At 42.1% G+C, this 16999-nt stretch overlaps 1 protein-coding gene across 1 annotated transcript in view; it reads right to left on the reverse strand.

Annotated features, from left to right (window-relative positions):
- Positions 1 to 16999, reverse strand: part of LOC122563345 (potassium voltage-gated channel subfamily A member 2-like) — a 38455-nt gene that overhangs the window by 5062 nt on the left and 16394 nt on the right. The gene's annotated exons all lie outside the window — the stretch shown is intronic.

Here is a 16999-nt window from a genome sequence, read left to right on the forward strand (position 1 = left end):
CGCATGAGGAGGGTGAGGGAGAGAGAAGGACAGAGCATGACGAGGGTGAGGGAGAGCGAGAGATGATGTTCAAAGTGAGCGAGAGAGAGGGACAGAGCTTGGAAAGGGTGAGGAAGAGAGAGGGAGTGACAGAGAGGGAGGGAGGTCAAGAAGGGTGAAAGAGATACCATAAGAAATAGGAGAAGAATTAGGCCATTCAGTAATTCGAGTCTGCTCCGCCATTCGATCATGACTGATATATTGCTCTACCCCATTCACCTGCCTTCCCACCCCCCACAACTCTTGATCCCCCTACTAATCAAATACTTATCTATCTCTGTCTTAAATACACTCAAATACTTGTCCTCCAAAACCTTCTGCTGCAATAAGTTCCCCTCTAGCTGAAAGGTTGCTGGACTTCAAGAAACATTAACCACTCAATAGTCAGCCTGATAGGACATCATTCCAGATTTCCTATGTTTCAATTTTGCATTGGGCTGACTCCCTTAACCAAGAACACTTGATGTTGTGAAAGTTAATGCATTACAGTGAAAGGTACTTGAACATACAGCAAATAAATCTCTTTCTGAACAAACTGGACCAGTATATGTAGGAATCAAGAGATACAATGATGAGGTGGGGAATGGAATCATGGTATAAGATCAGCTGAAGTGGCCACATAACCTCTTCATGCTCCTATGTTAAATGCATCCTCCCTTGTTGTTTTATTTTACTTTTCCCTCTGTCCATTCGTCTGCTTTCCACAAGGAAGTTCAGTGGCTTCTTGTTTTTTTTGGCAGCATTCATTCACCTCTGTCCAATAGTCATGTTTGAGGCTCATTGTTGGAAATGCTATTCTTTGAGCGCACCATGGCCCAAGGTTAATTTGATCAGGTGAGCTTTAATTATCCCAACACCCAACCCAAAAAATAGGGAATTTTCTCAATGTCCTGGCCAACATTCCTCCCTCATCTAGTGCAGATCATTCAGCGGAGAGCTAGCTATTGGTGAAATGTGGGATATCAGATGACTGCCATATTTACAACATCAAACTGTGGTGTCCAATCTTTCAGAAATTCCGAAGAGAATGAGTTTTGAATTAACAATCCTTCCTGGACCACTGGTTCACTGGTTTCCTGGGGTATGAGGGCCTTCCAATCTTAACAGGATTCCTGAAGAAGGGCTCATGCCCGAAACGTCGATTCTCCTGCTCCTTGGATGCTGCCTGACCTGCTCCGCTTTTCCAGCAACACATTTTCAGTTCCAATCTTAACAGCAGTCTACAGGCCTGAGACATTATTATATTTAAACAAAGAAAAAGCCACTCACAGCTCAGATGTAACCACTTACACTTGACTGATTTAACTAGGAAAACCTAGTCTTTCGCTGATGGACAGGATTTACAGGATTTCACAAAGTTACCCAATGAATATTGCTCATTGAATCAGTCTGAGACTCTTCTCCCTGTCAATAATGTGCCAGAAAAATAGAAGTAAGGTGGGACTTGTCACACATTGACAGTGCCAAACCTGTCAGAAGATGTTGAAATACATTCACTATTACAATTGGAACTGGGCTTTTTATTGATTTTGTTTTCTGAGTTTGTGTTTCTCACTGCATTCTCATTTAAAAAAAACTTCAAAGTCAGATTTTATGATGCCAGTCACATTTTCACAGTTCTCCTCTCTTTTCTAACTTGTTCCTCTCTTTCATCTGAGTTAATGAGTCACCAGTTTCCTTGCCCACATTAAATCAGGATATACTTGGGCCATGAATTCGTACCAAGGGCATACACATGATTATTACACTATAACACTGCAGCAGATAGCTGCAGATATCAAATGGCAAGTGGCAAGCAGATATCAGTCAGCCCCCTTCAGGCACTAACTACATGGCATTGGGGCGTGCTGTTTGGGGGGTTGGGGGGTGGTGGTGGGGGGTGGGTGTTGCATACTCTGCTCAGTGGAATCAGAGTGGTAGCAGAGACATCAGAAATGTGGCAGAGTCATTATCTCACTCTCATTCAATTTCTCATTTCCCTCTGGCCTTCTAGAGGATGGTGGACCTATCTGATTATATCAGAGACTTGGTATCCGTAGAACTCTCTTCCATTTTGATTACTTACTGGAGCAAGTGTATATTGGGATGCCTCCAATGAATTAGCACGATTGAGTTCATTCTCTGGGGTCAGTAAGTTTGGCTGTGTAGCTTCCGACCCCACAATACATACCTCAGGTAATCCCTCTCTCCACAACTGGATCGACATTTCACCCAGCCATGTGATGACTAATCAAGTTGAGCATCTCACTATGTGTATACTAATGAGGCAGGCCTTCCATTTGAGCACCTGATTGGTCAACACCCAAAATTAAACACCCTCCTCCCACAAGGTACATTTCCTCCCCTCCATCATTATGTCAGAAGTGGGGATTTTTGCTAGTGCTTGCATAATGTTCAGCATCATCTGTGACTTCTCAGTTACTGAAGCAGTCCAGGTCCCAATGCAACAACACCTGGACAATTTGGGCTGACAAGTGGCAAGTAAGATTTGTGCCACACAAATGTCAGGCAATGACTATCTCCAACAAAAGAGAATCTAACCATTACCTCTTGACATCCAACCGTGATACTATCACTGAATTCCCCCATTATCAACATTGGGAGCATCCCAATGCATACTTGATCCTGTAAGTAGTTAAAATGGAATGAAATTCTATGGATATCAAAGTCTCTATCAACATCCTGGATATACCATTGACCAGAAACTGAACTGGTCTAGCCATATTCATATTGTGGCTACAAGACTCTGTCAGAGGGAATAAATACTTCAGCAAGTAACTCACTTCCTGACTCCCCAGAGCAAGTTCCCCATCTACAAGAGAAAAGTTTAGAGAGTGATGGAATACTCCTCACTTGGCTGAATGGGCATAGCCCCCAAAACTCATGAAGCTTGACAAAATCCAGGACAAAGCAGTCCACTTGATTGGCACCACATCCACAAATATCCACTTCGTCCACCATTGACACTTAGTAACAGCAATGTATACAATCTACAAGACTCAGTGAAAGAATTCATGAAGGTTTTTCAACAGCACCTCCCAAACTCATGACATTGAGGATAAAGGCAGCAAATACTTTGGAACAACACACCTGCAACTTTCCCTCCAAGTCACTCACCACCCTGACTTGCAAATATATTGCCTTTCCTTCACTGTCGCTGAGTCAAAATCCTGGAATTCCCTCCCTGACAGCATTTTGGGTCTACCCACAGCACATGGACTGCAGTAGTTTAAGAAGGCAGCTCACCCCACCATCTCAAGGGCTCTTAGGGACAGGCAGTAACTGTGGGCGCAGCATTCATTTCCTGTGAATGAATGCAAAACTATATTTGTTAATAAATGGCTGAGGCTAATTGTTCTTGGAACCATATCACAGGTCAATTAGAGATCAATCTGCCTTTTCTCAAACAAATGTCTGTGTGTCCTGAGATAATGAGGACCCATATCTGTTGTGAGGAATGTCACTCTGTGTGAAAGTAACTGTCTTTTTTTAAATTTTTCTGTGTAAAGCATCAAATTTCACATGAAGCAGTGGAATTATGTTATGTTCTTTGGGCCATATATTTTCTACACATTATTAGATACCACCATGAGATATCATGACTCAAGATGATATTGAGTGGGACTGTGATTCTCAGTTGGGATGGAGCCCAGGAAGGCGAGAGAGAGAGAAACGGAACTTGAGCAGGGTCAACCCATTGAAATTGCATTGTACAAGAGAAGGCCATTTGGCACAAGGAGATGTTCAGACTAATCCCCCCCTTTCCAGCTCTTGGTTTGTTACCTGCAAGTTCCAGTACTTCAACTATATTTTCAACTGTAAAACAAACATTTTGAGGTCTCTGCCTCTCCCAGCTAGCCTTTCAGGCTGTGAGTTCCTGATCCCCATTGCCTTTAGGGTAAAAAACAGCCCCCTCAAATTCCCATTGAAACTTCTACCCCTTAACCTAAATCTATGCCCCTGGTTATAGAATCCTCAGCCAAGGGGAATATGGAAATGTAGAAGATAGGAGCAGGAGTAGGCCATTAGACCTCTTGAGCCTGCTCCACCATTTAATACAATGATAGGTGATCATCAAGTTCAATACCCTAATCAAACTTTGTGAGAAGATTTGTAGCTCAGGCGCTGTTGTGGTTGTGTTCACCGAGCAACACAAATTCCCAGCTTGGCGAACAGAACCACAACATCAATACCCTAATGCTGTGCTCCCCTGAAATCCCTTGATCCCTATGGCCACAAGAACTATAGCTACCTCCTTCTAGAAAATACATCATGTTTCGGCTTCAATCATTTTCTATGATGGTGAATTCCACAGGGTCACCACTCTTTGGGTTGAAGAAATTTCTCCTCAACTCAGTCCTAAAAGATTTACCCCTTATCCTGAAAATATGATCCCTGATGCTGGACTCCCCCACCGTTGTGTCTAATCTGTCTAATTTTAGTTTCAATGAGAGACCCCCTCATTCTTCTAAACTCCACTGAATTCAATCCTAACTGATTCAATCTTTTCTCATGTGTCAGTCCTGCCATCCCAGGAATCAAGTGAGTAAACCTTTGATTCTTCCTCAGAAAAGAAAAACAAAATTGGAGAACCTTCTCGTCTACTCAAAATTTGATCCATTTCATTTTGGTCTCCCCTCCATCCCCTCTGTTGCAAGAAAAGAACCTTAAACTATCAAATCCTTCCTCATAACTAAAATTCTCCATGGCATGCAACATCCCCCCCTCTCTCTCGTGCAAGCACATCATTCCTCTGGGTATTAGGCAGAGAGCAGAGCTGGTAGTCAGTGTGTTGGGCTGGGCTTGATTGGCCTGTGGGAAATGACAGACTCCGTTGTTCATTTGTAATTGTTACTTGAACCATGTGTAACTTGCTCAAGTATTACTGAAGTGATCAGGAAGTATGCAAGGCTGACCAGCGATAAAGAGTTTAAGAAATTGCCTAACACTAACTTAGGTTCGTTTTTTGACAGTACTCATTTGAGAAAAGAATTAAGTCATTCCATGGTCAGTTTATGCTGGATGAATGGAGGTGTTGCCCGGAGTATGAGACTAATTGTGCACATAGGACAGAGACTTGAGTTTGGAAATCTCTGGGAAAAGAAAGAGCGGTGAAATGAAATCTGTGTAACTTAGGAATTTGAGTGGTTGACATAATTGATGCAATGTGACACGGTCTCCGAAATGTAACTGCAGTGGCCAGAGTGGCATTGTGAGCTGAGGACACGGCACATAATAAGCTGCTGAGATGACAATAAATTGTGAATTGGAATGTTGCAATTAGATGTGTCAAGAAAAATGAAATGAAAAGTACTGAGGGGAAGTGAAAGTTTCCCTGTTTAATTCCCTTGAAGGTTCTCCTGACTGTGTGTTTGATTGTTGTGACTGCAGCGCCATCCTTTGTACATAGAGCTCGAAGCCGTTTAACCCTTTGGCGGTCTCATTTTTCATGTGATTTGAGGATAGGCTGTCCTCTATTTACCTTCAGTATACGTCATCTTGTTTTTTTTTTGGGAAATTTTAATTTGTTTTATCTGAATCAGTTGCAGAAGAAAATTAAGCACTTTTGAATTCATAACCCATGATGGAAATTAATATTTCAACATTGCATGAAGGTGCAGTTGGTGAGTCTGTTCATTTGAACTTGAGAGTGTGTATCAAGAACAAGGATAAAAAAAGACACATTTGGATTTGGTTTGGCTTTTGTGCAACAGTGAAAGACATTGAAGAGATTGTTTTATAAAAATAATCCTTTCCTTTCTTAGTTCATTGCAATTCATGATAGTGCACAAGTGCTGGCCTTACAGATGAAAATAATTAAATAACCCTATTTGCTTGAATATTTGGTTGAAATCAAATTTGTTATTTTTGAAATTCTTTACAGATCATTACGTCAGATTTTGAGGAGGTAGGGAGGAAATTCAAAGTAGAATCTCAAGAATAGTAACCTTTAAATTACTTCCATTGCTCGCGAGAGTAGAAATAGAAAGACAAGGATGATTAATATGTACCTTGAAGGATAGTGCAGAAGGGAAGGTTTCAAACCCTTGGGACACTGGGATCAGATCTGTTCATGTGCTACATTTTCAAGCATGCTCAGACATCTGACTATACTTTTGCAATGTTATAAACTTCTTTTAATAAAAAACTATCCTTAACCTCTTTTGGAAGAGCAATATCTCTACGGAAGCATCTGTTCCAGAAAGCTTTTGCTTTTCAAAGGAATGGATATTTACTGAACACATTTGGAAGTTTTCTTTAAACATTTGCCACTACTCCATATTGTCATACCTTTCAGCTAATTGATCCAGTCAATCTAAGACAGCTCTCTCCTCATGCTAAGGTAGTCGATTTTGTTTCCATTTAAAATTCTTGTTTGTAATTGGAGTGAGTTGTTTTCAAATTTTATGTGGAATTCAATTGCACTATGACTGCATTTTTCCCAGAGGATCTTTCAATACGACCTGACTAATTAATCCTACACACTAATTGATCCCTCTGCGGATTATCATCTTGATGTGGTAGAGAGGCTTGCGTGCTCCAGTGATCCCTTGAGCAATACTGAGGGGAACTCCTTGCTCCAAGCAAGTCCACCTATGTTGGCAAGATCATGGGCAAGTGTCAGGCAAAGTGCTTAAAAGTCCTCAGTGCCATAACAGACAAAGACTGTGCATCTTACTGGCTGCAACGGAGGAAGGCAGATGTCATGGCAAGCTGGTCCTGGTTATCAAGTCTCAACACTTGACCACAATCTGACCACTTATTCCTCAAGACGGATAGTGATGGTACCTCAAGGTACCATTTCTAATGAAATTATGTGGAGGCTTCTAGCAAATCCTTGATTTCATCCTCACCAATTTCCCTGCCACAGATACATCTGCCCATGACAGTGTCCATAAAAGTGACCACTACACATCCTTGTGGAGGTGAAATCCCACCTTCAAGTTAAGGATGGCTTCCATCATGTTGTGTGGCACTTTCATTGTGCTAAATGGAACAGACTTTAAGAAGGTCTAGCAACTTAAAATTGGGCTTCCATGAGGTCCTGTGGGCCATAAGCAGCAGCAACATTGCACTCCAGCACAACCTGCAACCACATGGATTGGAATATTCCCCCTCAAGCATTACCATCAACCCAGGAGATAAACCCAGGTTCAACGGAGAGTGCAGGAGGGAATGCCAGGAGCAGCACCAAGCATACTTAAAAATGAAGGGGTCAACCTGATGAAGCTACAAAATGAGACTACTCAATAAAGAGCATTTGCAGCAAATAATAAACAGAGTTAAGTGATTCCACAAATGATGGATCAGATTGACCCTTGCAGTCCTGCCACATCCAGTTGTGAATGCTGGAGGGAAGACAATGGCTTGCTGGCATTATCACTGGACAGAGATCCAGGTACTGTTCTGGGGATCCGGGTTTGAATCCCACAACCTTAGATGGAGGAATTTGAATTCAATAAAAATCTGGAATTAAGTGTCTAAAGATGACCATGAATCCACTTTGGAAAATTCCACCTGGTTCCCAAATGTTCTTTAGAGAAGGAAACTGCCATCCTTACCTGGCCTGGCCTACATGTGACTCCAGACCCACAAAAAAGTGCTTGACTCTTAATTGCCCTCTGGGCAGTTAGGGATGGGCAATAAATGCTAGTCTAGTCAGTGACACCCAAATCCTGTGAATGAATAAAAATAAGTCAACAATTAAGCAAACCACTTGAGGAGGAGGCTCCACAAATGTCCCCATTCTCAATGATGGAAGAGCCGAACACATCAGTGCAAAAGATAAGGCTTAAACCTTCGCAGCAATCTGCAACCAAAAGTGACAAGTGGATGATCCATCTCGGCCTCCTCCAGAGATCCTCAGCATTACAAATACCAGTCTTCAGCCACTTCAATCCCCTCCAAATGATGTTAGGAAACAGTTGGAGGCACTGGATACTGCAAGGGCTATCGGCCCTGACAACATTTGTCAGTAGCATTGAAGACTTGTGCTCCAGAACTTGCTGCTGCTACTAGACTGGAATCCACCTGACCAGAGGAAAAATTGCCCAGGTATGTCCGTTCCATAAAAAGCAGAACAAATCTAACCCAGCCAATTATTGCCCCATCAGTCTGCTCTTGATCATCAGTAAAGTGATGAGGTATTATCAATAATGTTATCAAGCAATATCTGTTTAGCAATAACCTGCTCAGTAACACCCAGTATAGATTCTCCCAGGGTCACTCAGCTCCTGACCACATTACAGCCTTGGTTCAAACATGGACAAAAGAGCTGAATTCCAAAGGTGAGGTGAGAGTGATAGCCCTTCACATAAAGGCTACATTTGACCAAGTATGGCATTAAAAAGCATCTTTGCAAAACTGGAATCAATGGGTATCAGGGAGAAAATTATCTGCTTGGATTCACACCTGGCACCATAGTCAGTCAGTCATCTCAGCTTCAGGACATCTCTGTAGGTGCTTGTCAGATTAGAATCTTCCGCCCAACCATCTTCAGCTGCTTCCCTCAATCATGAGGGAAAAGGGGAATGTTTACTAATGATTGCACAATATTCAGCACCGTTCATGACTCCTCAGATAATGAAACAGTCCATGTCCAAATGCAACAAGACCTGGACAATATCCAGGTTTGGACTCACAAGTCTTAGGAAAACTGGAATCAATGGATATTGGGGGCAAACTCTTTGGTCATTGGAGTCAGTCCTGACACATAGGAAGATGCTCGTGGTTGTTGGAGGGCAGTCATCGCAGCTCCAGGACATCTCTGCAGCAGTTTCTCAATTTGTTTCCTAGGCCCAACCATTTTCAGCTGCTTCATCATTGATGTTCCCTCCATCATAAGGTCAGAAGTCGGGATGTTTGCCAATGATTGCACAGTGTTCATCACCATTTGCAATTCCTCAGATACTGAAGCAGCCCATGTTAAAATCCAACAAGATCTGGACAATATCCAGGCTTGGACTAAAAAGTGGCAAGTAACATTTGCACCATACAAAGGCCAGGCTATGGCCATTACCAATAAGAGACACTCTAACCACTGTTCCATGACATTCAATGGTGTTACCATCATTGAATACCCTATATCAACATCCTGGGGATTATCACTGACCAGAAACTCAACAGGACTCACCACATAAACACACCACATACAACAGCAGGTCAGAGGCTAGAAGTACTGTGACAAGTTACTCACCCCCTGACTCCCAAAGTCTGTCCACCATCTCCAAGGCACAAGTTACGCTCATAGTAATAGTCATTGAGTCATACAGCCTGGAAACAGACCCTTCGGTCCAACTAGTCCACACCGACCATGTTCCAAAACTAAACCCGTCCTACTTGCCTGGATGAGTTGCAGATCCAACAACACTCAAGAAGCTTGACACCATCCAGGTCAAAGCAGCTCGCTTGATTGGCACCATATCCACAAGCAGACTTCCTCCACCATCGACACTGAATTGCAGTAGTGACTACAATCTACAAGATGCAATGCACAAATTCACCAAAGATCCTTAGAAAGCACCTTCCAAACCCATGACCACTTCCGTCTAGAAGGATAAGGGCAGTACATATATGGGACAACCACCACCTTCAAGTTCCCCTCCAAACCACTCACCATCCTGACTTGGAAATATATCGCCGTTCCTTCACTGTCACTGGGTCAAAATCCGGGAATTGCCTCCCTAATGGCAGGAGGACTACAGCAGTTCAAGAAGGTAGCTCACCACCACCTTCTCAAGGCCAACAAAGGACAGGCAATAAATGCTGGCCAGCCAGCAACGCCCGCATGCCACAAATGAATAAATTGAGAAAGTGCCAACTAACATTCATACCACACATCCTACCACACCAGGCAGTAACAATTTTGAACAAGAGAGAATGTAATCATTGCTTTGTGGCATTCCCATCACTAATTCTCCCACAATCAATATCCTGGGGGTTACCATTTACCAGAAACTAAACTGGACTAGCCCTACCAGTTTTGTGGCTACAAGAGTAGGTCAGCAGATGGAAATCCAGCAGTGACTAACTCAGACCCTGACTCCCCAAAACTTGTCCATCATCTACAAGAAAGAGAGGTAACCCTGACCTGACAGTAAAAAAAATGACAAAAGGACAAGTTTAAGAATAACAATAATAACATTTTATAGCTATGTGAACAAGAGCCATATCATTTTCTTTTAGTCACTTGTGAGATGTGGACGTCACTGCTGGCCAGGATTTTTTGCCTATCCCTAGTCACCCTTGAGATGGTTGTGGTGAGTTGCCTTCTTGAATCGCTGCAGTCCACGTGCTGTAGGTTAACCCATAATGGTGGACAGGCTTTGGGGAGTCAGGACGTGAGTTACTCGTTGCAAGATTCCTGGCCTCTGACCTGCTCTTGTAACTACAGTTCTGCTATGACTAGTCTAGTTCAATTTTTGAGCAATGGTAATACCCAGGACGTTGACAGTGGGGGAATTCAGTGATGTGATACCATTGAATGCCAAAGAACAATGATTATATAGTTCTTATGGGAATGGTTATTGCCTGGCAGTTGTGTTGCATGAATATTATTTGCCACTTGTCAGCTAAGGTTGAAAGTAAATTAACAGGGGGATTCACACCAGCACATAGTGGAAAAGACAAATAAAGTACACAAAGGAGTGAGAGGTTTGGATAATAGAGGAGAAAGCGGTACCATATTAGATAGGAACAGATTAAAGATGACATAGAAATTCAAATACTAGCAGTACCTATTAGAAGCAAAGAGGGTGAATATGTGTGGAATTTAGAGAAATGTTGGAATACTTCAGGAATGGTGCTTACTAACAAGGAGAGTGCACTGGGTTGTGAGCCTGATTTGAAACTGAATGTGCAACTTTCTGGCTTCCATGTAAAGTTGCACCCAACAAAGTCAGAACTGAAGGAGATGGGGTAAATAATAGGGAATGTGATGATGTGATGGACCGAACTGAATGATAAACATAGAAAACGAAGGTGAACTGCCTTTTGTTCTTTACAATAATGTTGATGCTTCAAACAGATCCAGAAACATCTGAGGCATTAAACCAATACATCTGAGAGCAAATTTAATTCACAAGATGCATTAGAAAGGAAAGGATCATATGGAATGAAAAACTCTGGGGAAGTAGTAATGATGGTAACGCAGAAAGAAAGACAAGTAAAACTTGTAAATGATACATCTTTTATATATCTGACTCATCTTGTATACCTCAAAATGGAATTCCAATACAGCCAGTACATTCATTTAATCCCTCCAGGAAGACAGTGCTTACAAACAATCAAACTATTACTGTTCATCCATCATGATTAGTTGGAACTAATGACAATATTTTGGATTCTAAGTAAATTGTACTTCAAATGCTCATATGCTCTGTGACAAAGGTTTTCAGGAACAGAATGCAGTTGACCAAGGCCTTCATACATTATGACACGTGACTGAGCTATCACAGGCACAAGCCAATTTTCATTGGATATTTTGGTTTTATCAGAGGGGTCTAGTGAACGGAGAGCCAGAATAATTACAGGGCATGCAAGAAAAGCCACAAGCAAGTTTAAAATGTTTAGAATGTTCGGGATGATTGGCAGAACAAATATGCAGATAGCAGCATGTGTTTAAGGAATAAGAAAGTCCAGTGTCATGGTAGGTGATTCTTATATAGACAGTGATCATATAACAGAGACAGACTGGTCACACAAGAGGGAAAGATGGCAGTAACTGTTTTTACACACACAATAGTGAAAGGATAGCTCATAGCCTGAATAAAAAAAGGCAATGGCTGTAGAACAGTTTGGGGTCAGGACTCAGAGTTGAAGTCCTCAGCTTTTGGTGGCTATTAGGAAACTTGAGGAAAAGTTGCATGTTGTGACATGCAAAACAAATGGATTTCAATAGTTGGGGAGCATTTGCAGTTGATTCTGAGGATAACATAATGGATCTGAACAAGTGATCGAAGATGTGTCTTAGGAGCTTTCAAAGAATCCCCACTGTGCGGAAGTAGGCCATTTGGTCCATCGAGCAGAAAGTGAGGACTGCAGATGCTGGAGATCAGAGCTGAAAATGTTTTGCTGGAAAAGCGCAGCTGGTCAGGCAGCATCCAAGGAGCAGGAGAATCGACATTTCGGGCACGAGCCCTTCTTCAGGAATGACCATTTGGTCTATCAAGTCTACATCGACCTCTGAAGATCATCCTACCCAGGCCTTCCTCCTACTTTGTAACCCTGCATTTCCTGTAGTTAACCAGCTAACCTACACATCCCTGGACACCATGGGCAACTTTTAATGGCTAATACACCCACCCTCCACATCTTTGGACTGTGGGAGGAAACTCACGCAGGCACAGGGAGAACATGTAAACTCTACATAGACAGTAGCCTGAGGCTGGAATTGAATCCAGGTTCCTGTTGTTGTGAGGCAGCAGTGCTAACCACTGGACCACTATGCTACTCCTTAAGCAGGTTAATTGTGAGTGGTTTTAAAGAGTGGTACAAATGTTAGAATGGACTCTTTCACAATTGAAAATATAATTTTAGAAAAATGTTTCACTTTTTTTTCAGCACATATTCATGGAAATGTGGCTCAGTCAACATAATGGCTGCATTCTCCTATGACACTTTTTAGAATGAAATGTTTATGAAACAAATGCAGAAGGAAGACTATAGACTTGAAACAAAAGCATTTATAAATATAAATGATGTTGACAGTCCAGGTTGCATCTTTGAGACCTATTATGTTGATAATGTTCTATAATGTTTTATTTACATAATAATGTTTTATTGGTTTAAAGGGCAACATTCAAGCATCTGAATTATGCATGTTTTTGAAGGGATGATCCTGCAAACTTTGAGACATTTGGTAAGATCGGAGTAGCATTTAAAATTAAGAGTCAGATATTTAGGGCCTTTAAGTATATTGCTTTCATATTAAACAGTGAAAGTCCAGAATAATATGAAAGCAACACTGTTTCAGGAGTGTTCCTGCCACCATGGTTAACCAGACCAGGCCATTAAGAACACAGCTGTTATATCTCAAGAAGAGTCAGAGCAGTTGTGAACTTTTCATTGGAAAAAGACAGCAGGTCAGTGTTAATGTTCATAGAATCTCTACACACCAGAAAGAGGCCATTTGGCCCACTGAGTCTGCATTTACCCTCCAAAGATCATCCCACCCAGATCCAGCCCTTCACAGTATTCCCATAACCCCACATTTTTCATAACTAAGCTACCTAGCCTGCACAACATGGGGCAATTTAGCATGGCCAATCTACCTAACCTGCAAAATTTTGGACTGTGGAGGAAATGAGACCATCTGGCAGAAACAGGGAGAACAGGCAGTCACCAAATCTGGGTCTCTGGCACTGCAAGGTAGCAGTGCTAACTACTGAGCCATTAGGCCACTCAGACACTGGATTAACATTTCATCATCTACCATGGTGGAATTCAAACCCAAGTCCCATACTTTATCTGATGAGGTCATATTGGACTCAAAGCATGAACTCTGTTTTCTCACCAACATGATGTTGAGTTTCTCCAGCATTATTTCATTTTGAGCTTTGATTGATTAGCTGAACTGTCTGTGCACCCAAACTAATCCAGGTTTAGATATCTTGAGTTAAATAATACAATGGAACACTCTAAAGTGGAGAAAACTTTAGATAGTTTCTTAAAAAATCATTTCAGGGATGTTGGTATCATCGGCTGGGCCAGTATTTATTGCACGAACCTAGTTGCCATGAAAGGGCAGTGGTGAGATACCCCTTGAACCACATGTAAACCCACAATGCCGTTAGGGGAGGGAGTTCCACCAAAGTAATAGTGATATATAGTTTCAAGTCAGGCAAAACGGTGGCTCAATGGTTAGCACTGTTGCCTCATAGTGCCAGTGACCTGGATTTGATTCTACCCTTGGGTGACTGTCTGTTTGGAGTTTGTACATTCTCCCTGCATTTGCGTGGGTTTCCTATGGGTGCTCTGGTTTCCTTCCACAGTCCAAAGACGTGCAGGTTAGGCGGAATGGTAATGGGAAATGCAAGGTTACAGGGATAGGAGAGGGGTCTGGACTGAGTGGGATGCTCTTCGGAAGGTTGGAATGGACTTGATGGGCCAAATGGCCTGATACCATACTATTAAGTCGGGATGGCGAGTGGCTCGATGGGGAACTTGCAGGTGGTGGTTTGCCATGTTTCTACTGCCTTGCATCTCTGGATGGTAGGCGTTGTGAGTTTGAACAGGGCTGTTGAAGGAACTTTGGTGAATTGCTGCAGTTCATCTTGTAGATGGTATGCACTGTTGCCACTGTGTGTTGGTAAATATCCAAGGTGGTAGATCCTTGTGCCAAACATGTGACTTTTTTGTCTAGGATGCTGATGACTTCTTGAGTTTTGTTGGAACTCTATTATCCAGGCAAGTGGACAGTCATAAATTCAGACAGAAACAGGTCCTTCGGTCCACTACATCTACGCTAATCAACAAACACCAAACCAGTCTAATCCCATTAGTCCATAGCCAACTATGCCCTGGCATTTTAAGTGCCCATCCAGTGACCTCCATCAATCTGTCAGACAACATGTTCCATCTTTCTGCCACTGTCTGGATGAAAATTGTTTTTCTCAGATCTCCTCCAAACTAGTTGTTTCTCATCTTAAATTTATGTCGTCTGGTCTTGGAAATATCTGCCATGGGGAAAGGTTTCTCATGATCTAACCTGCCTGTTCCTTTCCGAATTTTGTCTACCACAATCAGATCCCTCTCAGCCTCTTCTGCTTCAAGGAAAAAAAACCCAGCTGAGCCAGTGTCTCCTCATAACTGAGACTTTCCATCCCAGGCAACATCATGGTGAATCTGCTCTGCACCCTCTCCAGTGTAATCAAGTCCTTTTGGCAACCAGAACAACACACACAGTTCCATTTGTGGTCTAACCAATGTTTAATAAAATTGTAAAAGACTTCCTTGCTCCTATATTCTATGCCCTGCATAATAAAGGCAAGCATCCTGTATGCCTTCTTTACCATCCTGTCTATCTGTGCTGACACCTTCAGGGATCTACAGACTCATACACCGAGGTTCCTTTGTTCATCAGAAGTCCTGAGGAACCTACCATTCATTGTGTATTCCCTTATTAGACCTCCAAAAACACATCATCTCCCATTTATCTAGATTAAATTCCATCTGCCATTGCTCTGTCCAATTTACCAGCTGATCAATATCAGACTGTAGCCTGATCCTCCTCACTCTCAACAATACTGCCAATTTTTGAGTCATTTCTAAACTTACTAATTCTACATTCACATCTAAGTTGTTAGTATACATTAAAAACAGCAAGGGTCCAGCATCAATCTTGTGGTACATCACTGGTCAAAGGCTTTCAATCACAAAACATCTCTCCATCATCACCTTTTGTCTCCTAATTGTTAGCCATTTTTGGATCCAGTTTGCCACCTTGTCTTGTATCCCATTGGCTCTTACCATTCAGACCAGTCTTCCATGCAGGATCTTGTCAAAGGCCTTACTGAAGTCCATGTAAACCACATCAACTGCACTACCCTCCTCAATATATTTAGTCACCTTTTCAAAAAACTCAAATTATTTAGATGACATCTCCCTCCTACAAATCCATGTTGACTATCCTTGATCAGTGCCTGCCTTTCCAAGTATGATTAATCTTGTCCATCTGAATTTTCCAAATATTTCCCTACCATTGATGTCAGACTAACTCATCTGCAATTACCGGGCCTATTTCTGCTGAACTATAGTAGCTATTCTCCAGTCACCTGGCACTTGATCATGGCCAGCAAAATATTAAATATTTCTTCTGCCAGAGCCACAGCAATCTCCTCCTCTTCCTTCCATAGCAGCATGGGATACATCTCATCAAGCCCTTGGGATTTATGAAATGAAAACAGGAAGAACTGCGGATGCTGGAAATCAGAAACAAAAACAGAAATTGCTGGAAAGGCTCAGCAGGTCTGGCAGTGTCTGCGGAAAGAAATTGGAGTTAACTTTTCAGGTTCAGCGACCCTTCTTGAGAACTCTTGAGATTTATGCACGTTTATGACTGCTAAAACATCTCATCCCTCCTCCTGATTGATCTTAACGCATTTTAGAACTTCACCATCCAGCTGAAATCCTAGCTACAATGTCCTTCTCCTTTGTGAATACAGAAGAGAAATATGCATTTAAGACCTCACCCAAGTCATCTGGCTCTATGCAGAGAATACCCCTTCAATCTCTAATTGGTCCCACTTTTTCCCTGGTAATCTCTTACTCTTGATATACTTATAAACAGCCTTGTGTTTTTCCTTAATCCTGACCTCCAAAGATATTTTGTGGCTCCACTTTGCCCTCCGAATTTCTTTTTTAAGCAACTTTCTACACTCTCTATACTTCTGAATCGCCTCCCCTGTTTTTAATGCACTTTTCCTGACATATGCTTCCTCTTTTTCTTCATCAATCTGTCAATATCCTTTTACGTTCAGGGTTCCTTTGCTTCCCTTGCCTTCACTCGGAGGAACTCACTGGCCTGAATTCTCACTAGACTACTTTTAAAAGGATTCCACTTTCCAACAGATTCCCAACTTGCGCCTTGTGTCAGATAGGCTTTGGGAGACAGGAGGTGAGTAACTTGTCATAGAATTCCTAATCACTGATCTGTGGTTTTCATTATGATATTTATATGGACAGCCCAATAAGTTTCTAGACAACAGTAAACCTCAGGATGTTGATAGTATGGGATTCAGCAATGATAATGCTTTTGAATATCATGGGAAGGTGATTAGATTCTTGTTGGAGATGGTCATTGTCTGGCACTTGTGGGTGAACCTAAGGCGTGGATCGGTACCTGGGACTACGATGTTGTGGCCATCACGGAAACGTGGATAGAAGAGGGACAGGAATGGTTGTTGGAGGTTCCTGGTTACAGATGTTTCAGTAAGATTAAGGAGGGTGGTAAAAAAGGAGG

Source organism: Chiloscyllium plagiosum, chromosome 26 (assembly GCF_004010195.1).
Source record: "Chiloscyllium plagiosum isolate BGI_BamShark_2017 chromosome 26, ASM401019v2, whole genome shotgun sequence".
In the NCBI taxonomy this organism is placed as follows: Eukaryota; Metazoa; Chordata; class Chondrichthyes; order Orectolobiformes; family Hemiscylliidae; genus Chiloscyllium; species Chiloscyllium plagiosum.